Below are 21356 nucleotides of genomic sequence, written 5' to 3'. Positions count from 1 at the left end.
GGTCAGTATTTGGGCATAGTTTTTTTCCAAGATCAAATTCCTATGCAATGAAATGCTGTTTATCTGTGTGTTTTGACAAGCCAGGACATAGAACACTGCCATCACTCCAGAACCTTCCATCTATTCCAAGGGAAAGTAGAGTCTGGCAATATTATAACTGTTCTTTCTAGGTACCTTCAGTTGTGTTACACAGCAGTAGCTTTGTTTCTGAGACTCAAGTTGACCAGAAACTCCCTTAATGTCTGCAGAGTCAGGTGTGAGGCTGGTCCTAAGGAGACAGTGTTCTTGCTCTTGTGGTACCATTTTTTGCCCCACATTGGTGACATTGCAGAAACAAACAGCTTGGCTCACATACCATCTGGGGCCTGCTTACTACACAGATATAGTAAGATGTGTCCTGAAATCTGATCTTGAGATTTTAATTAGTGATGAGTAGCCCAATAACATTCTTATTCTGGGGCTCGCTCTGCAGCAGAATCTCCTGTTGATGACTCATAGTTGAACTGCTGAAAATGACTTGCTGTGCATCTAGGGAGGGATAGGGAGAGGATAGCCAACTAACATCAGCAGCTGGTGTCATCACATGGTGAACTGCATTTTGTTCTTGCTTTAGTCAGCCTGCACACTTACCTTATGTCATATAATCCTACCTTTCTTCTATTATATGTCCTTTAACTTTTTATCAAAATTAAACTGAGCTGTATTTAAACTTTCTTTTAGAAAAGATCTTTTCCAGAGGGGAGCTTGCTAGCAAAGCCAAAGGACCCACATAAAGCCAGATGCACAAAGTGGTGCATGCATTCAGAGTTCCTTTGAAGTGCCTAGAGGCTCTGGTGCACCTATTCATATTCTCTCCCTCTCTCTCTCTCTGTCTCTCTCCCAAATAAAAAAAATAAATAAATAAAAAAGAAAGAAAAGCTGGACTGGAGTGATGGCTTAGTGGTTAAGGCATTTGCCTGCAAAGCCAATGGACCCAGGTTTGATTCTCCAGGACCCACGTTAGCCAGATGCACAAGGGGTTGCATGCATCTGGAGTTTGTTTGCAGTGACTGGAGGCCCTGGTGCATCCATTCTCTCTCTCTTTCTCTCCCCCACCCCCACTCCCTAGTTCTCTCTGTCAAATAAATTTAAAAAAGAAAAGAAAAGCTCTTTCTCATAGGAATCTGTCACCTAAGAGTTCTGCAAACATACCATTGGGAGATAGAAAGGCAAATCATAGGAGGTGCAGAAGGAAGGTGCCAAGTGTCCCCATGTGCCTAGCAGTCAGCATTCATTTACTCAACTGGCATTTGAGTCTGTGCTATGTGCAGCAGACATAAGGATGATTGCTATTGCAAATACCTCCCCAAAAGCCTGTGTGTTAAAAGGTTTGGTACTGTTGGGAAGGAGTGGAACTTAGTGGGAAGAAATAAGATTATTAGGGATGTGCCCTTGGAGTGGCTCTTGGATCATGGCCTTTCTTCTTCCTCTCTCTCTTGCTTCTGGCCATGAAGGGTACTTGGGATCTTGGGGGGGGGGGGGGGATTTTTGGAAAGAAAATAGAAAGGAAAATTCAAGGAGCTCCTGCCATATGGGGACCTGGAGTGGATAACAAACCCATGCACAGAGTAAGGGCTAGGGGCCCCTCCAGACTGAGCCTGGGCTAGGGCTTAGGCCAAGCCCCTCCTGGCTGGGCCTGGGCCCGAGTCAGCCCATGCCCAGCAGAGGGAAAAACTCCCCCACAGCTGGAAGTTTCCAAGTGGCCAGAAAGAGCCACTGCTCTCCCCTTGCAAAGGTATTTATAACCTTTGGGTGGTAGGCTGTCTTTTGGCCCAGGTGAACCAGATGGCCAGCTGGTTGGTTAGGGATGGGGCGCACTCAGGAAGAGATTAGTGACCAACCACAATGTTTAAATCCTATGAAAGACCTCCCTTCCAGGAGGGGTCCTGACTGTAGGAAAATAGGTCTGGGGCACTGGGCAAGAGATAAGAAGTCAGATCATCTTTGATTTCTAGCAAGTGCAAACTTCCCTGCACTTTTTACCTCCAGGAAGTCCAGTTGTCTTAACTCTACCCCACCCCTGCCCTCCACAGTCTGGGGTATTTTGTTATAGTAAGTAAAAGCTGATGGATCAAAATGATTATCTCCTTCACATTGGGACATATTCTGCCATCAGGGTGTACCCTCTTGTCTTTGCCTGCTACTATTAATTGCTTTTGTAAATGAGGCCATGTGGAGGAAGTTTTGCAGAGAGTCACTTGAGTTGAGGTTAAAGGACAAGTAGGATTTTCTAGAAACCCACGAAAGACAGAACAAGAGTAATTCCAGAGGCAAGAAAACAGCACATTTTGGAAGTTGTTCAGCGCACCAGTCCATGACTTAACAGGGCCAACCAGTTGCCTGTATTTCCCCATATCTCTGTGAGCACATTTCAACTTGGACTATTGTTAGATTGGAATCTGGCATCCTTGGTCTAACATTTGAGGCTTCTGTTTTGAATTTTACAATTTGGTATAAAACTCTTTCTCACCTAGCTTGGAGCTTAGGGGGTTTTCCGGCCTAAGGGGCCCAGCAGCTGCAAAGAGGGTGGAGTGGAGGGCAGGACATCAGGGGATTTCCAGGGCCTTGGCTCTTATCCCTCCCTGGCCTGCTGAGTGACCCTGAGCAAGGTATTCTGCCTCTGCCTCTCCCCCACCCCCGCCACCCCCGTTTCTTCCTTAGGCCAGTGAGTCAGTGAATGAGATGAGTGCTGGCTCTTTCCCGACACTTCAGGATATTAGCTCTTATGCTTTACGTTTCTGTTGGTCTAGTTTTTATTTCATATGCACTTTTGTCGCCGGGGCGGGGGGGAGCTGTGCCAAGTGCCTCTTGCACCCCAGGCAAGTATTCTACCATCTAACCCAGCAATCCATGTTAAAAAAGAAAATATAGGTAAGGAGAGAGAAGATCGTCAACTGTACTCCATCATCCCGTCAGATCAGTGTTAACTGCACCTCCAACCTCTACTGTTCACGAACCGCATGTGTACATAGGTGCGCATGGATAATTTTTCTTTCTCAATGTTGCTACCATAAGTTTGAAATGAGCTTTAGGTAGAGGGATTATGGCCCTGCTTCAGGTATATACCCCCACTTCTCAGATTTGATAGGGTTTTAAATCTCAGTCATTTACAAGGTCTGGCCAGTGCCCAATCAGAAGAGCTCTCCAGAGCTGATGCCAGGAATTCTTGCATACAGCTTCTCAGTGGCGAATATTACTCAAAACTGGGCTGCAGCCAGGTTTTTCTTTTCCTTCTCCTTTCCAAAAGGGACATAAATCTCTGGCTTGGAAAATGATGAGTAACCCCTAGGTTCTCTTTTCCTATCTCACTTACCCAGTTCGGCCTCAAGCCTTCAATTTTAACCTGTGATCAGTTCCATATGGATGGTGTGTGGCGTAAACTGTGGCCCACATCTTGTCCTTAGCAACTAGTGTTTCTCCAGTCTCCAGGGCTGCTGGATTCCCAAAAGGAGATGGAATATCCCGCCAGAGACAGGGAGCAATACTTAGCTACAATCCCTAACCTCAGAACTCTTGGCTCTTCACCTCCTTGAAAAACCATGGACATTTCCCCCTTTGCTTCAATTTCCTCATCTGTAGAGTGGGGAAAATATTTTCTGTTTCCCAGGGAAATTGCAATGGCTGACGTTTATCCAGTTCCCTGTGGCCAAGCACCAAGGCCTTTGCCCACTCCTGGGATTTGTGTTGTTGACATCAGAAGCATGAAGAGAACAAAGACCACTGTGACTGCTGAGGTCTCCTTTGGTTTGCAGAGCCTCCTTGAGTTGTACACAAACAGGTACAACCACAGGGACTGAATCACAACTTGGAGGTTAGGCCTGCATGGCTTTGGAAAGCTATAGAAAGCTAGCATTTTATCCCCTGACAGTTGTGGCAAAACTTTTTGCATGATTGCAGAGAACTTTGCCTTGCTTGTCACTGCAGACCAGTGGACCCCGGAGGTCACCTTTCAGAGCTGACCCTGGTAATTCCCTTCCCTGTCACCTGTGATCCCAAAGGCATGAGTAGCCTATCGAAGCATATTTTTTCCTGACAGGGAAGTTTAGTACTGTTGTCTTGAGTAGGTTCTACTGATTGCCTGGCCTATTAGCTTGCCTTCAGGATATTGAAATATTGGGTTCCTAGCTGGGCGTGGTGGCGCACGCCTTTAATCCCAGCACTTGGGAGGCAGAGGTAGGAGGATCACCGTGAGTTCGAGGCCACCCTGAGATTACATAGTGAATTCCAGGTCAGCCTGAGCCAGTGTGAGACCCTACCTAAAAAAACCAAAAAAAAAAAAAAAAAAAAGAAATATTGGGTTCCTTTTAACTTGAAATTAATCTTGTTCGATTTTAGCTTCTTTCCCAAGTCCATCAGTTTGTTCTTGAATTTTTTGAGTCATGGACCATTCATGAAAGTAGTTACCTTGCTTCCTTTAAAAAAAAGCAGATCCACTTAAAGCTTTGCAAATGGGTTCATTGGCTCCCTGGAGTCTTTGGCGACTGCTGCGGATCCAGTATAGTACCCTTGCCCTCCCCTGAACAAGATGCTGGGAGATGAGGATTACAGCCAGCCCTGGCTCACCACAACCTTCATGCTTTACTCTCTTCACAGAAAAATCGGCATGCCAGGTCTTGAGCTTCTGAGACTGGAAGTTCTCTTGGCCAGAAATTTTATTTTTTAGGTCCAGCTGCAGCCAATTGGGAGACATGAGCAAATACTAACCTTGCTGAAAGTTCTAAGAGTTGATTCTCCTTCCTCTACGGGGCACCATGCCTTGACCTCTGGTGAGAACCCCAACAGTCTCTGTTCTTGTTTCTTCCTTTCCTTTTTTTTTTTTTTTTGTTGTTGTGTTTTGTTTTATCAAGGTAGAGTCTCTCTCTAACTCAGGCTTACCTGGAATTCACTATGTAGTATGTAATCTCAGGGTGGCCTCTAACTCACGGCAGTCCTACCTCTGCCTCCTAAGTGCTGAGATTAAAGGCATGTACCACCATCCCCAGCTTCTTCCTCTCCCTTTTTATTTATAAATTTATTTATAAATACCTCTTCTCTTAATTTGTGTTTGGTTTTTTTGTTGTTTTGGGGTTTTTGTTTGTTTTTGGTTCCTCAAGGTTGTGTCTCACTGTAGCTCAGGCTGACCTGGAATTCACTATGTAGTATCAGGGTGGCCTCAAACTCATCGTAATCCTCTACCTCTGCCTCCCAAGTGCTGAGATTAAAGGAGTGAGTCACCATCCTGGCTGTTTTTTGTTGTTGTTATTGAGGTCTGGTCTCACTCTAGCCGAAGCTGACTTGGAACTCACTATGTAATCCCAAGCTGGCCTTTAACTCACAACCATCCTCTCTACCTCAGCTTCCCAAGGGCTGGGATTAAAGATGTGTGCCAACACACCTGGCTCTCAATGGCTTTTTAAGGGTAGGAGGAACATGTAGGGGCTGCGGTCTCACTCTTGCTGCTGAAATAAGAGAGACATCAGCTTTTAAGTACATATGTTTACACCTAAATAGGCTAATATAATTTGTATAACAATTTAATTGGAATGTTTACAATACCCAAAGACATATGCACATAAGCTTATTTTATAGAGTACTGCCATAGCAACTCAGTTAAATAATTTAAAGGAAGCCAGATTGGTGGGATCTTAGACTGAATCACTGTTTGGGGCTAGCATGGCCATATAGTGAGTTTCAGGCAAGCCTAGGCTACAGCATGAGACCCCCGCATCACAAAACAATAATAATTATTATTATTATTGGTTTATTGTTGGATGATACAGTGGTAAGGCAGCCTCTGGAGTTTATGCAGATGTCTTTCTGGACAAGATCATCTGTGATGGTTTATATTCATTGTCAACTTGAGGTGACCTAGAATCACCTAGGACACTAGTCTTTGGGGTTGCTTATGAGGTATTATCTTGAGTAGGCTAATTGAGCTGGGAAGACCCACCTCAACTTTGTGACAGCTTTCCATGGGCCATAGTCTTGATTGTATATAAAGGAGAAAGCTGGCCAACCTCGAGGCCCAAGGACAGCTGCAGTTAGTGCAGCAAGATGAGTCTTCCTTCAGAATGTACACCCCACTCACTGTATGATCTTACAAGAGAAGCTTCAGCAGTCTGATTCCATTTCCTCCAGCATAAGAGAATTAAAGTACCTTTTCAGAAGCCACAAGAATAAGGTGTTTTCTGATGTTGCATGGTAGACACTGTGTCAGTTGCTCTTGTGCTTGGGCCTTTCCCATTTCCTTTTGTAAATGCACTCATTTTGTCATCTGTAGTTTTAAAAAGACCCATCTTCAGAAATTCTCAAAGAGGGACAGAAAGAAAATGGTGAGCAATTTTAACAACATGGTATGGCCTCAGGAGGAGAGTGGATACTAGTGTGTGGGTTATTGGTCTTTTTCTTTCCTTTTCAGGTAGACTGTTTCTCTGGGGTTTTGATCACTAATACAATGCAGCTGTGGTTTGGTATTCCTCTGAGCATTGGGGAGAATTTCCTGAGGTCGGAGTCTCTGGACTGGTGTCTATGGCCAATGTTAGGCCACAGTTTGATCTGAGCTGTCAGAAACTCTGAGAAAGCTTGCCTTGGTCTCTTCAGACTTCTGAATCTCTCTGTGTTCCTTGAAGCCAGGACAGAACACATCCAGGATGGCAGTTACTGTGACAGTGCCAAGCCCAGCACACCTGTTGTCCTGGTTCCTGTCTCCCTGTTTCTTGGAAGCCTTGCCCTAGCCTGCGCCATCTTGCTCATTTGTGCTGTGGCTATAAAGGGGTGGGAGGCTGGGACAGGGCAACAGGGAGGAACAGCTGCCTCGGTTGTCTTTCAAGTGCATAGTACTTTTTGGTTACTTTGGCAGCATTTGATGAATGTTCTCCCAGTGTCCCTTTGTAGTATCTTCTGAAAGTGGCTGGCAAAAGAGCTATCAGGTGACAAGGACATTAGAAATGACACGAAAGTTCAGGAATCACAACTTAAGAGTTCACTTACCTGCAGCCTTACCTATGAGGTGTTCAGATTGATCACACTCACACTGTTCCACCGCACTGTCTTTGAGGAGAAGACCAAGTCTGCTTTAAATCTTTGCTCCTTCAGGACTGAGCAACAAAGGTCTTTGGGGCAGTCTTTAAGGAGATTTGTTCTTTTAAAGGGAATCCTATGATTTAAAGGAGTTTTTTTTTTTTCTTTTTTGTGGGTCTTTTTTTTGGGGGGGGTGGTGTTTGCTTTGTTTTTGTTTTTGTTTTGTTTTGTTTTGTTTTTAGTTTTCAAGGTAGGGTTTCACTCTAGTCCAGGCTGATCTGTAATTCGCTATGTAGTCTCAGGGTGGCCTCGAACTCATGGAGATCCTTAAAGGAGTTTTTTCTTAAGGCTACATTTTATATGATCAAGAAATTGTCAGGGTCAGAGCAACTTTCTAGGTGCCTCTATAGCACTTACTCAGCATGGGGATGAGAGTTAAAAAGCTTTGCCTCCAGAAACCACTTATGACAAACACAGCTCACTTTCCCATATTAGTTAATTTTCAGCTTCAATACTTTTCCAACATTTGGAGGGTTGGGGACATGCAGCTGCTAAGACCTGAAGACAGCTCTGGTTAGAAAATGTAAGTACGTCTGGTCTGCAGTCATGTGGGGAAGTAGGATAGCTGCTTCTCCTCTGTCCCTTCAAAGATTATTACTGGTTAAATGACATCATTTTGAGTAAAATATAGAGTCCAGGTAGTTTAGAGGGCATCATTTTAAAAAATGGGTATCATTGCATTGTAGAGGCCAGGAAAGAGAGTGAATGCATTTTTGGCAGGCTTCCAGGCCCAGCAGAACCCACACCCCAAGGCTGTCTCTGAAGCTTCCTGTGGTTTCCCCACTGAAGAGAAACAGCCTTTCTCTTGGTAGGTCCAGGATGGCAAGTTTGAGCATCAGCTCGATCAGAATCATGATATCTCTGCTCTGAGGTGTTATGTCCCAACAGGCTTTGCTTGGGAAATTTCATATGCTAAAATCACTGCACCCTGAAGTCAGCCAGTTTTGCTGTTCCCTATAGCACAAGTTGTTTTGGTAGCTTCCAATACTAGAGGCATCATGCTACCAGGCAGCCTGTAACAATGAAGTCACGTCTCAGACCAGATGTTGCCACACACATGAACACTCCGCAATCAGGCACAAAAGCCAAGACATTCAGTATACTCATAGAGACTTGGAAAACTCTGGTTGCTTTGGTACATATCCCACATGGAAAGTTGGGTAAAGGCAGATGGAAGAATAGTCTTGTTTCAGGACATAGCTAGTTTAGTTAAATCAATCACTAGGATCCTCTGTAGAGTGTCTAGACCTGGATCCAGGGCCCTAGGTGCTACTGCAGAGAGTGGTAACCTACCTTACATGTGCTTGCATGCGTATGTATGTATGTATATGCAAGGTTAGAGACCTCTTGCACAGTCTTGCTAGCAAATGTATATATCTTGAATCCTAGAACTATAATTAGAAATTTTATTCTAGTATCCTTTAGGCCCTTCTTAATGTAGATTTAGCCAGCTGTAGTTGTTAGCTTTATCATAGCCGTACTTAGATTATACATTTCTGATTAAAGTGCCTCAAATACTAGTTACCCCATGAGAATGAGGGAGAGACGAGAGATGTGTGAGTGCAAGCATGCTTGTATTCATTCATACATAGCTGCAGAAGTATTTAAAAATAAACAGGCCAGGCATGGTGGCACACACCTTTAATCCTAGCACTCGGGAAGCAGAGGTAGGAGAATCGCTATGAATTCGAAGCCAGTCTGGGACTACAGAGTTCCAGTTCAGCCTGGGCTAGAGTCAGACCCTACCTCAAAAAAAAAAACATTATAGGGCTAGAGAGATAGCTTTGCAGTTAAGGCGCTTACCTGCAAAGCCTAAGGATCCATGTTCCATTCTATAGGTCCCATGTAAGCCAGACACACAAGGCGATGCACACGTGCAAGGTCACACATGTGTACGAAGTGGCGCACACACCGGAAGTCCAATTGCAGTGGTTAGAGGCCCTGGTGCCATACCAGTTCTCTGTCTCTTGCTCTCACTCTCATAAAAAAATTACAAAAATAAAAAGAAAAATGTAGATGTAATAATCTAATAATCATACATTTGGTGTATTAGAAAAAAAGAGAAAGCTCTGTGGTAATATTAAAAAGGATTGTAGCTAAACATTTTGAAACACGTGAAAAACCTCAAATTGTAGCCCCAAGAAGCCCTATAAATCCAAAGTGGCATAAAAAAGTTAAATTCACATCCAGATTTGTCATAATGGTGCTTTAGAACATGGAATAAAAGGTAAATTTTTAAAAAATACTTATTTGCAAGCAGAACGAGATAGTGAAAAAATGGGCATGCCAGGGCCTCTAGCCACTGCAGACGAACTCCAGGTGCTTGCATCATTTTGTGCATCCGGCTTTATGTGAGTACTGGAGAATCAAACCCGGGTCATTAGACTTTGCAGGCAAGTGCTTCAACCACTGAACCATCTCTCCAGCCCTTTTTTTCTTTTATCTAATAATGAAGCATGGTTGATTCAAAGGAAAAAAATTAAATTAACGAACCTTCCATGAGAAAGTCCAAACAATTGACCTACTAGGCAGGCACTTATATTTTTAAATTTTTAATTTTTTTTTTTTTTTTACCTAGGTTACAGTTTCATATCCCCCCACCCCCATTTCCCTGAGGGCCCTCTTCAGTAGGGTTGTTGGTGTTCACTGTTGAATAATTAGGAGAAGGAAAATGTTAAAAACATGTAAAGCAGGAGAAGAAGTTAACTTCAGAAGAGTGGAGGACAGACTTACAATTGACTTCTCAGTAGCAGAGTTCAAGCTGGGAGACAATGGAAATAATATTATCAGTGTGTAGAAAGAAATAACTGAGACCAGTGTGGTGACACGCAGCTTTAGCCTTTAGCCCCGGCACTCGAGAGACTGAGGTAGGAAGATCTCTGTGAGTTAAAGGCCAGCCTGCACTGCAGAGTGGGTTCCAGTTCAGCCTGAGCTAGAGTGAGACCCAGCCGCCAAAGAAAGAAAGAATGAAAGAGGGGAGGGAAGGGAAGGAAAAAACTGATAACCCAGAATTTCTAATCAAGCAAGAAATATTGGCCAAGAATAAAAGGAAGAGGCAACAGTGAGGATTAAAGGTATATTATATGGGCTAGAGAGATGGCTTAGTGGACAAAGTACTTGCTTGTGAAGCCCAAGGACCCATGTTCAACTCTCTAGATCCCATATAAGCCAGACACACAAAGGTGAGGTAAGCATAAAGTTCTACATGCCCATTGGGTGGAGTAAGCATCTGGAGTTCAATTAAGTGGCTGAGGCCCTGGGGTGCTAATTCTCTCTCTCTCTCTCTCTCTCAAATAAAAAAAATAAAAACAGGTATGTTATGTGGACAAAAACAGAGTCCACACTAGCATGTGTGTACAAAACGACTATGTAGAGGCTGTTCTGCAAGTAGGAGGAAAGTGACCCAGCAGGAAAGTCTGAAATGTAAACAAAAAGCAAAGAAAGGACAAATATATGGGTAACTATAAATAAATGCTCACTCTATATGACGTTACATTGTTAGGTAGGACTTAAAAATAGAGATTTAAGTGCTAGAGAGATGGCTTAGTGGGTAAGGTGCTTGCTTGCCTGCCAAGCTTACGGACCCAGGTTCGATTCCCCAGTACCCACATAAGCCAGATGCACAAGGTGGCGCATGCATCTTGAGTTTGTAGTGGCTAGAGGCCCTAGTATGCCCATTTTCTATTTGTCTCTTTCTCTACCTCTCTCTTAAATACAATATTTCAAAAATAGAAATTTAAAATGCAGGACAAAAAATAGCATAAAAGATGGGAAGACATAAGTGAAGTAATCTGCTCTAACTTCATTACATTGTGTTAAAGGAGGTTGGAAGTATTAACGTTTGCCTTTAATAAGTTCTAAATATAAGCTACAGTTAATAGACTAAGATGAAAAAATTACATATTCCAGCAGAGGAAAAAATTCAAATGATGAAAGAATAATTTAAAAGAATATACAAGGGAGCAGAGAAAATAGAACACTGATAAAAATATACAAAGTGATGGTAGATTTATACTCGTATATATTAGTAATCATATTATGTAAATTAACAAAAATGCTGCTGGTTGAAAGACAAAGCATATTAGATTTTAAAATGATATGTGGAGCTAGGCATGGTGATGCACGCCTTTAATCCCAGCACTCGAGGAGCAGAGGTAGGAGGATCACCGTGAGTTCGAGGCCACCCTGAGACTACATAGTGAATTCCAGGTCAGCCTAGACCAGAGTGAGACCCTACCTCGGGGGGTGGGGGGGGGGAAGATATGTGAGATGGGGAGAAAATTCAATGGTTAAAGGCATTTGCTTGCAAAGCCTGCTGGCCAGACTTCAGTACCTTAGTACCCATGTAAAGCCAGACGCACAGTTTGTTTGCAGTGGCAAGATGCCCTAGTTTGCGTATAGTCAGCCCTTCTTCCCCTCTCTCAAATAAGTAAAATTTTTTTTAGAATGGTATGTAAGCAAAATCTCTTAAATATATGAGTACCAAATGAAAAGAGATAGGGGCTATGGAGATGGTTCAGCAGTTAAAAGTACTTGCTTGTAAACCCTGCCAGCCCAGATTCAATTCCTTAGTACCTACAGAAAGCCAGATGCACAAAGTGGTGCCTGTATCTGGAGTTCATTTCCAGCAGCAAGAGGACCTGGAACATTCATAAACACACACACACTCTCTGTCTTTCTTTTCCTCTCTGCTCATGAATAAATATATAATTTTTAAAGAAAGAAAATTAAGAGATAAACAAGACTGTGTAGTTTAAACAGCAATCACAAGAAAGCTTAGGTAAGATATATTGTATCAGACAATAGGTTTTAAGACAAAAACTACTTTTTATTACTTTCTACTCAGCTTTGATTCATGAAGATTGGCTTCTAAATTCATATGTACCTAACTTCAATATATATAAAGCAGAAGTCTACACAACTATTAAGAGAAGTAGAGGGCTGGAGAGATAGCTTAGTGATTAAGCGCTTGCCTATGAAGCCTAAGGACCCCGGTTTGAGGCTTGATTCCCCAGGACCCACGTAAGACAGATGCACAAAGGGGCTCATCCTCTGGAGTTCATTTGCAGTGGCTGGAGACCCTGGCACCCCCATTCTCTCTTTATCTATCTGCCTCTTTGTCTGTCTGTCACTCTCAAATAAATATATTTAAAAAAAAAAGACAGAAGTAGAGAGTCCATAATCACAGGGAAAATTTGATCTTTTTCTCAGTGATGAAAATGCTGAAAAGAATCAGAAAGGGGCAGTGAAAATTGAATCAGTGTGATTAGTAAGTATATGCTAGTGAGCACGGTGTCAAACTGTGAAGTACACACTTCCCAAGCACACATATAAATTGACAATCCACCATAAAGTAGTCTGTCTATTCGCAAGTCTCAATAAATTTCATGGTATTGTACAATGTGTATTCTGATTCCAATGTTATGCAAAGAATTGGTAAACAAAAGATAACTTGTATTTTATAGGTTTGGAATTTCAAATATGTACTTCTAAAAACTCCTGCATTAAATATAATACAAATTGGGGCTGGAGAGATGGCTTAACGGTTAAGGTGTTTGCCTGCAAAACCAAAGGGTCCCAGTTCAGTTCTCTAGCACCCATGTGAGACAGATGCACAAGAGGGGGCATGCATCTGGAGTTTGTTTGCTGTAGCTGGAGGCCCTGGTGCACTCACTTGCTCGCGCAAGCTCTCTTTGCCTCTTTCTCTCTCTCAAATAAATAAATGAAATATTTTTTAAAAATAAATATAATACAAATTAAGAAATGTTGTAAATGAAGTCTACACTTTTTTTTTTCTTTTGGTTTTTTGAGGTAGGGTCTTGCTCTAGCCTGGGGTGACCTTGAATTCACAGTGACTCTTCTGCCTCCTGAGTGCTGGAATTAAAGGCATGTGTCACCATGCCCAGCTTTAAGTATACACTTAAATAGTAATTAATTTAAAATGCATAGTCTTTAAGAGCGGACTGTGGAGTTCAGTGGTCAAGTACTTGCCTAGCATGTATAAGGCCCTGATTCAATCTCCAATACTGCAAAGAAAAAAAAAGTAATGGACATATATTTATCTCCAGAAGTCAGAATATGAATACAAAAGCAAATGTGGGAGTGTACACAGAAGTTTAGTAAAGAGGTGGGCAGAAAAAATATGAACAAAGGCAAAAGTTGATTGTGGGAGGACCTCTGTGGTGCTGTCTGTAGCACTTGGCTAAGCAGATGGGCCTCGGCTCCATGTCAGTGCCACAAACAAACATGCATAATTGATATACCTCTGGTGAGTCTGAACCAGAGAAAACATGAAGACCTAAATTAACATATGTCTTTAACACATAACATTGAATTTAAAAATATCATATGCAAAAGAATAAATGTTTGGTCTTGCACATGCAAGAATAGCAGACTCTCAGAAAAGCCAATTTAGATGGAAAAATGATGAAGAGTAAGGAAGTGTGGTATCATCCCAGAGGTGGTTACCTACAGAGGCAAGTTGGGGGTTGTGATGGAGGAATGACTGTGGGAACCTCTGATATGCTTGGCTGGGCTACAGTCATACTGTTGTTTCCTTGCTATTACTTTAGACTGTAAATTACCTCGTGTCTGATTTCACAGTGGAGGAGCTTAGTGTTACAAGCATATATGTTCGGCTACAGGGATTTTTGCAGGTACACCCATTCCTGACACTACTCTTTGCTGGACCAGGGGGAGTCACAACCTGACACCATCTTTTAGAGAATGCTGTCTGAGCTTGAAGACTCTGAACCATGAAACTTCAAGAGTCAAGGTGGCCTGTGGAGGGATCATACAACTCCCCGGCCTTAGGTTATGAGGAATTGAGTCCAAGCAAGTTTTTCACTAACCATACCTCATGCTTTCTTTATGCCAGTGCATGTGAGCTATTTGAAACTACAGATCTATTTTCTCCTGTGCTGGGAACCCTACTACACAAGCCTGAGGTGGCCACAGAAAGGACTTGTTTGCAACAGGAAAGGAAGAGAGACATGGCCATCCAGAGCTCAAGTTCTGTCTTAGAGCAGCTGCCATCCAGGTCTGGCTGAAAATCAAGATTAATGATACTAAGTCATGTGATTTTCTTCCCCCCTTGAAGAGTAGTGTCCATGAGTCAAACCAGGCCTATTTGGGGCTACTTCTAGCTGTTGATTTATGACAGTGACCTCAACAATCATGCAGATTAGAGAAAGAACAATATATAAAATAATGTGATATGGTCAGTGGAGCTTGCCTGCCAAGTATGTGCTATAACTCCAAAATTAAAGGAAACTTGCTGAACCCAAATTTGCACATTACAAGGCATGGGGTTCTTAATGAAGCCTGGCTCACTCTCTGCAGGGCAATGAAGAATTTTTTTCCCATAAAGAATATATTAAAGGGACTGTCCAGCACTGTTAAATAAACAGTGATTTCACACAAAGTAGTTTCTTTTTGGGAAGATGACTAAAGATGAGTTTTTAAAGTGAATTTAAAAGAAATGCATACCCTTCATGAATTATGGAGACACTCTGTGCCTGTGCAGCCTGGGCGGGCATTTTTAAAATGGGCTTTAAAGACCAGCAGGGAACTTAATAGAATGGCAGATTATCCAGTCTCAACCTGGACCCAATTAATCAGCAACTAGGGGTGGGGTACAGCCTCCAGGGGATTCTGGTGCACACTCAAGTTTTGAGACCCATGGTTACAGCTTTGTGTTTATTTTGAAAAATGACTTTAGGGCTAGAGGGATTGCTTAGTGGTTAAGGCGTTTGCCTGCAAAGCCAAAGGACCCAGATTCAATTCCCCAGGACTCATATTAACCAGATGCACAAGGGGGCGCACATGTCTGGAATTTGTTTGCAATGGCTAGAGGCCCTGGTGTGCCCATTCTTTCTCGCTCCCCCCCCCCCTTTCTCTGTCAAATAAAGAATAATAAAATATTTTTAGCTGGGCATGGTGGTGCATGCCTTAATCCCAGCACTCGGGAGGCAGAGGTAGGTGGATCGCTGTGAGTTCGAGGGTAAAACAAACAAAAATCAATATATATATGACTTTAGTACATCTTACAATACCAAATCTAGTAAAGAATAGGATAGTTAATGTTTTAAAATGTATTTTCAAGGGGGGGATTGGCATGTTATGGGTGCTCTTCAATTAGTATTTTCTGCTTGTCTTCAGTCAGTCAGATTTGGTAAAACAATGTCTGAGGAAGGAAAGATATATCCCTGAAAAAACGGATTTTCAGTTAAGTTTTACATATATAGCAGATGCCATGATGCTCCTCATCTGCCTTCCCTTGAACTGCTCACATAGTGTCTATGTCATCCTTGGCCCATACAGCTTTGCTATGGATGGTGGTCCACTTTGTGGTCAGTATGTCATGTGAGTATTCTGGGATACATTCACAGGGTCTTACCATGCACAGACTGCAGTGCAAGTCTCCCCGCCACCCCTGTCTCAGAAGCCATCAAGTCACAACAGCCTCACTCTGGCCTGACTCTGCCTTCTCCTTAGAGGCAGAGCCCTGAAGGAGCCTGATCATAACCTTCATGAGTGATCCTAGTCACACGGAGTGCAGGCTCTTTCTCTATAGATTATTTTTCTTTTTTTTTTTTTTTTGAGGCAAGCTCAATAGATTGGCTATGTATGTATATATGTATGTATGTAAAATATATATGAGAGAGAGAGAATTGGAGTGCCAGGGCCTCCAGCCACTGTAATCCAACTCCCGACACATGCACCACCTAGTGCGCACGTGCGACCTTGCATGCTTGCGTCACCTTGCATCTGGCTTACTTAGGACCTGTAGAGTCAAACATGGGTCTTTGGGCTTCACAGGCAAGTGCCATAACTGCTAAGTCATTTCTCTAGCCCTTTTCTAGATTCTTAATGCTTAGAAAGGAGAGTGATGGATAGCTGCTTAGCCTGCTGGATACCTTTTAAAAAAAAAAAACTTTTCTTTTTTGTTTGAGAGAGAGGGAGGCAGACACACACACACACACACACACACACACACACACACACAGAAAGAGAGAGAGAGAGAGAGAGAGAGAACACCAGGGCCTCTTACTGCTGCATTTGCCACTTTGTGGGTCTGAATTTATGAGAATTGAATGTAGGCTGGCATGCTTTTTTTGTTGTTGTTTGGGTTTTTTTGCTTTTGTTTTTTGAGGTAGGGTCTCACTCCAGCCCTGGAATTAACTCAGGGTGGCCTTGAACTCACAGCAATCCTCCTACCTCTGCCTCCTGAGTGTTGGGATTAAAGGCATGCGGCACCACGCCCAGCTTGGCATGCTTTTCAAGTAAGCTCCTTTTGCTGAGCCAAGTCCCTTGATACCTTTTATGTAAGTTTGTTACAGTAAGAAGCATGTTTTAATTTGGTAGTCTTTAATGTATTTTTTCATGTAAACACCTTTGTAGAGTGCCACCAGTGCCAATGTATAGAAATGTAGTTTTTTTTTTAAATTCATTTATTTGCAAGCAGAGAGAGAGAAATGGTGCACCAGGACCTCCTGCCATTGCAAACAAACTCCAGACACATGCATGACTTAGTGTGTCTAGCTAATGTGGGTACTGGGGAATCAAATGCAGGCTGTTAGGCTTTGCAGGTAAGCACCTGAACCTCTGAGCCCTCTTTCCAGCCCATGTGTGTACTTTTTCTTGGTGTCTGATCTCCTTCAGGCTTAGTATTGGGCCTGTGAGGTTGCTGCACCCCATCTTCCTCAGTTCTTTCTTTGGTGTGTTAATTGATGATATTTAAAATGTTAATTCCTAAGTAGGAAAATTACTAGTTAGTAATAATGAGAATGCCAATGAAAAATCAAAATAACCAACAGTATATTACTGAGTAAGCAGAGCTCAGGCCAAACTCAGCTATCGGGGTACAGAGACAGCCTGTGCATCGTGTATGTCACTGATGGTGAAAAGTGCTCTCTGATGAGTAGTGGCATCACTGACACCCAAACATGGGTTTCTGGAAGAAGCCTTCAGGCTCCACAGGCTCTCTGATACAGACAGCTGCTCTGAGTGCTCTGGCTGTAGGCGTTCTTGTAGCGGCTTCATGTGTGCATGTTTCCAGAATGCGGCCATGTTTTGACTTCCCTCCGTACTGAAAGATGCCCGCCTCAGATTTGTCACTTGGAAGAGTACAAGTCTAAAAAGACTTGTCAGAGCATTCATTTGTAAAGTTTTTTAGTTTTTAATGTTTTATTTTTATTTACCAAAGAGAGAAAATGGTCACACCAAGGCCTCTGGCCACTGCAAATGCAAAGTTAGTACTTACTTAGCTAACAGGAAATGATGCATAGTGAGCAATTCTAACAGAAGTGGCCTGGTACTTAGTTAGCTAACAGGAAATGATGCATGGTGAAGAAGCCTCCTCTAGGAGTCCTGAGATGAGTGGGTATGGTGTGGTGTGGTGTGCTATGAGGAGAGGGACATTGCTGAGTGTATCCATCTAGGTAGTGTTTAACTGCTAGGCTGTGTCATAGTCACAATTCATGAGATCCTTGTCCTAGCAGTCCGTTGGGCGTGGGCATGTGCCTATTTATCATGTAAGTCACCTTCTTGAGCTCTGCTCAGTTTTCTTTTTTCCTTCCTCCTCCTCAGACTGGGAAATTCCATTAATCTGTCTTTTGTTGTTGGTTTAAAAAAAAAAAAAAAAACTTTTATTGACAGCCTGCCATTGATCTGTTTGCCGATTGCTTCTCTATCCTGCTAGAATTTGCCATTGAGCAGTTGTATACTTCAGTTACTATACTTCTATTTTGTCTATTTTTTCTTTCTAATCAGAAAGAATTGCTCTTCTATATTTTTCAATTCTATATTTATTGCTATTCTATATTTTGGTAAAGTATGATTCTCATATGCATAAGTTTACTTTGTCAGCAATAAGGGGACAGAAGCCTGGCTCCACGCTGTTGCCCTCAGCAGCCCGAGAAGTTCCCTTAATAAGGACTCTACTCAGGAAAACCCAAATGTGTGGCTGTGACACAGAAAAGAATTTCATAACCAGCCAGTGTGAAACAGAGTTGGAGTGTATTAAAGATATTTTAATATAGACTTCAAGCATGAGGGCTAAGAGAAAGACACTCTGAAAGAAAATAAAACACACCCAAGTATGTTTATGGACTTCTCAAGGGAGATTCAGTTTATTAAGACATTTTTAATGTAGATTAATTTTTTTTTAATTTATTTGCAAGAGAGCATGTGGGAATACCAGGACCTCTTGCCACTGCACATGAATTCCAGATACATGTGCCATTTTGTGCATCTGGCTTTACATGGGCACTGGGTAATTGAACCCCAGCCATCAGGTTTTTCATACAAGTACTCTAAGAAAGTTACAATTAAGTGACTTAGCATTAGCATGTTCTCTCTGTAGATATAGATGTAGATAAACAGATAGATAGAAAGACAGGCAGATAGATGTGTGTGATATCTTGGTGGCTCTCGAGTTATATCTCAAAAGGTTGCTAAGAAACCCTTTATTTCAGGCTGGGGAAATGGCTTAGCAGTTAAGGTATTTGCCTGCAAAGCCTAAGGACCCCAGTTCAATTCCCCAGGACCCACATAAGCCAGAAGCACAAGGAGTCACATGCGTCTGGAGTTCATTTGCAGTGGCTGGAAGCCCTGGTGCATCCATCCTCTCTCTCCCTCTGCCTCATCCTCCCTCTTCCCCTCCATATAAATAAAATAGTTTTTTAAAAAACTTGGTTTATTTCTTTCTCTAGGTAGGTCTCACTCTAGCCCAGGCTGACCTGACACACACTCTGTAGTCCCAAGCTGACCTCAAACTCACACAAGCCACATCTGGCCTGTTTCTCTTTTTTATTAGGGAGATTAAAGAATGTTCTGGAGGTTCCTTAGATGGGATTATAATCTGATAAAGTAAAACCAGGAGCTATTAGGGTTGAACAAGGGGTTTAAGGCATGTCATTTTATTGCTTTAAGCAAATGTTAATTGTGCTGGGATTCTTGCTTCTCAGCTCAGGGAAGGCCTCAACCCGACTCCTTTCTCTTGTCATGTCTTTCTGTCCTGCCTCTACTTGACCTAGTTTCCTTTCACTCTGAGCATACTTAAAACAGCTTGGTTGGATGCTCTTCAGGGACGGGTGTTTATCTCTCTAAATATCTTTGTTTGTATATGTGTGTACATATGAATATTCATGGGTGTATATATGAGACTTACTTTCCTGTTTCTTTGACTGTCAATAATTTTTGACAACTAAACCTTTCAAATACTAGAGTGAAGCCATTCTGACAATTAGATTTTCTCTTCTCTCTATGGCTTATCATTTCTCTATTTGCTGTTGCTGTTTGTTGTTTACTGACCATTCTGAACTAACTCGCAGTTAGTTAGGCGGCATTCTTTGTCTTGTGTGGCATTGCATTTTCTGCTCAGTTAGTTTTGTGATCAGGAGTGACAGAGATCTCCTTAAATGCCCTCTCCTGGGCCTGCCAAGGTGCCCTGTGCACACTGGGGCGTGCCTTCATGCTCAGGCAGGCAGTTAGTAATCCTGCCTTGCCTTTTTATCCCCTGCTGCCACAGTTGGTCACGTCAGCTACACTGTGAGCTTAGCCAGATCTTTGCTAAGCTTGGGTGTGCTTTTGAGCTCACTTCTAGCACCATGCCTGTGCCTGGCCTACCATATTCTCAAGAATACGTTGAGCTTTCTGAAGCTGCCTGTGATGTTTCCCATGTTTTCCTTAATGTTTTTAGTTAGCCCATTCTTGTTCCAACTGTTAACCTGCCTACCACCTGAGGAGAAGATGATGTTAATTGCTTCTGATAGTTTCCAGGGACTGGCTCCAGGAACAAGGCTTTCCCACTGGGCGAGTTCTCAGTCGGGTCAGATGAGGACAGCTGAGAGAGGGATCCTCCTGGGAGTTCTCAAGCCGAGTACAGCTTCGTAAAAGTGGAACTATATAGAAGCCCTTACCCAAAACTGTCCCCGTAGGGACTACCAGACACCATTTTTTTTTTTTACTGTAAATAGTTGTCATTGGTTTTCAAAGCTCCTGTGAAGCCAAAGTGTGAACAAGCTTAGGCCAGGGAAAGTTAAAATACTATGAAGTTCACTGACTACCAAAGCTGTTTTTTGTTTGTTTGCTTGTTTGTTTGTTTTTCTTGAATAGCCCTCAGGCTTTCCACTATTCCCTTTCTCCTGATAAATGCGGCAGTTTCCACAGGTTTTTATTTCACTGTTCCTGGGGATACCCTTCGTGTCGTCATCATATATTTCCTTTATTTTATTTATTTATTTATTGGCTTTTCAAGGTAGGGTCTCTAGCTCATGCTGACTTGGAATTAACTATGTAGTCTCAGGGTGGCCTTGAACTCCTGCCTCTCCCCTCCCTAGTGCTGGGATTAAAGGCATGTGTCACCACGCCCAGCTCATCATGTGTTTTCTGTACTTGTTAAGTTCTGTTTAGCAACAGTGATTGGATTTTCAAAGTAGTAATAAATGCATTGTGCTGCTGCAGTCCGTTCTTTTTCAGTACTTGAAGGCCTGAAATCATTCGGAATCTCAGTTAAGTGGGGAGATCCATGACGTTGCCCTAGGCTGCACACTTGGGCTCGGAAGGCGAAGCTTAACACATATTCAGCCCAGAGCTCAGGATTGCTCCCAGTAGCATATTGTCTCACACTCCTCAGAATCCTTCCTCCTCAGTTCACAGCAGGAAAATTCTGACTTGGGTTTACAGCAGTAGAAGACGTACTGTGGACTCGTTTTAATGCATTTGTATATTACACCATAATAAACTCAATGGAAACACTGAACTGTTGGGGTTTTATTCCATGATCAATTTTCAAGGTGGTTGATGTTTATTTGAAACCTCCCATATCCTATAAATGACCTTTATGCCTAATGTACATTGGGGCACTGAAGGGTAATATACACTGTCTAGAGATATCAGGGAAGAACAAGAGGGTCACCTCTCCCATATTCCCTACCCACTGGTGGTGATCTTGGCTGTGCTCTGATCCAGACACACATTGCATGCCTTAAACTCAGATCTGGCCTTGTAAATAAGTTCTGCTTGTGTTCAGTAAGATAAGTTCACAGCAGTAGACTAAACTTGGATGAGAGCTGCATGCTTCCATCCATGAAGCTTTCTCATTCATTATCTGCTGCTTATCACATGTACAGAAACACGACAAAGTTAGCGCCCATCTGATTGATATTCAGAAATGCCATCAACTCCTGATTCCTAGTGATGTGAGGCAAATTGTTTCCAACAAAACTCCTTTAGCAAGTCCGTAGGGAGTGTGG

The 21356-nt window shown here is 42.6% G+C and overlaps 1 protein-coding gene across 1 annotated transcript in view; it reads left to right on the top strand.

The window, feature by feature from the left end:
• The window catches only part of Atg7 (autophagy related 7), a 130758-nt gene that overhangs the window by 78100 nt on the left and 31302 nt on the right, over positions 1–21356 (top strand). The window lies entirely within an intron of this gene.

This window comes from Jaculus jaculus, chromosome 14, assembly GCF_020740685.1.
Source record: "Jaculus jaculus isolate mJacJac1 chromosome 14, mJacJac1.mat.Y.cur, whole genome shotgun sequence".
Classification (NCBI taxonomy): Eukaryota; Metazoa; Chordata; class Mammalia; order Rodentia; family Dipodidae; genus Jaculus; species Jaculus jaculus.
The sequence above is the reverse complement of the archived record's forward strand: the minus strand, read 5'-3'. Positions and strand labels throughout refer to the sequence as shown.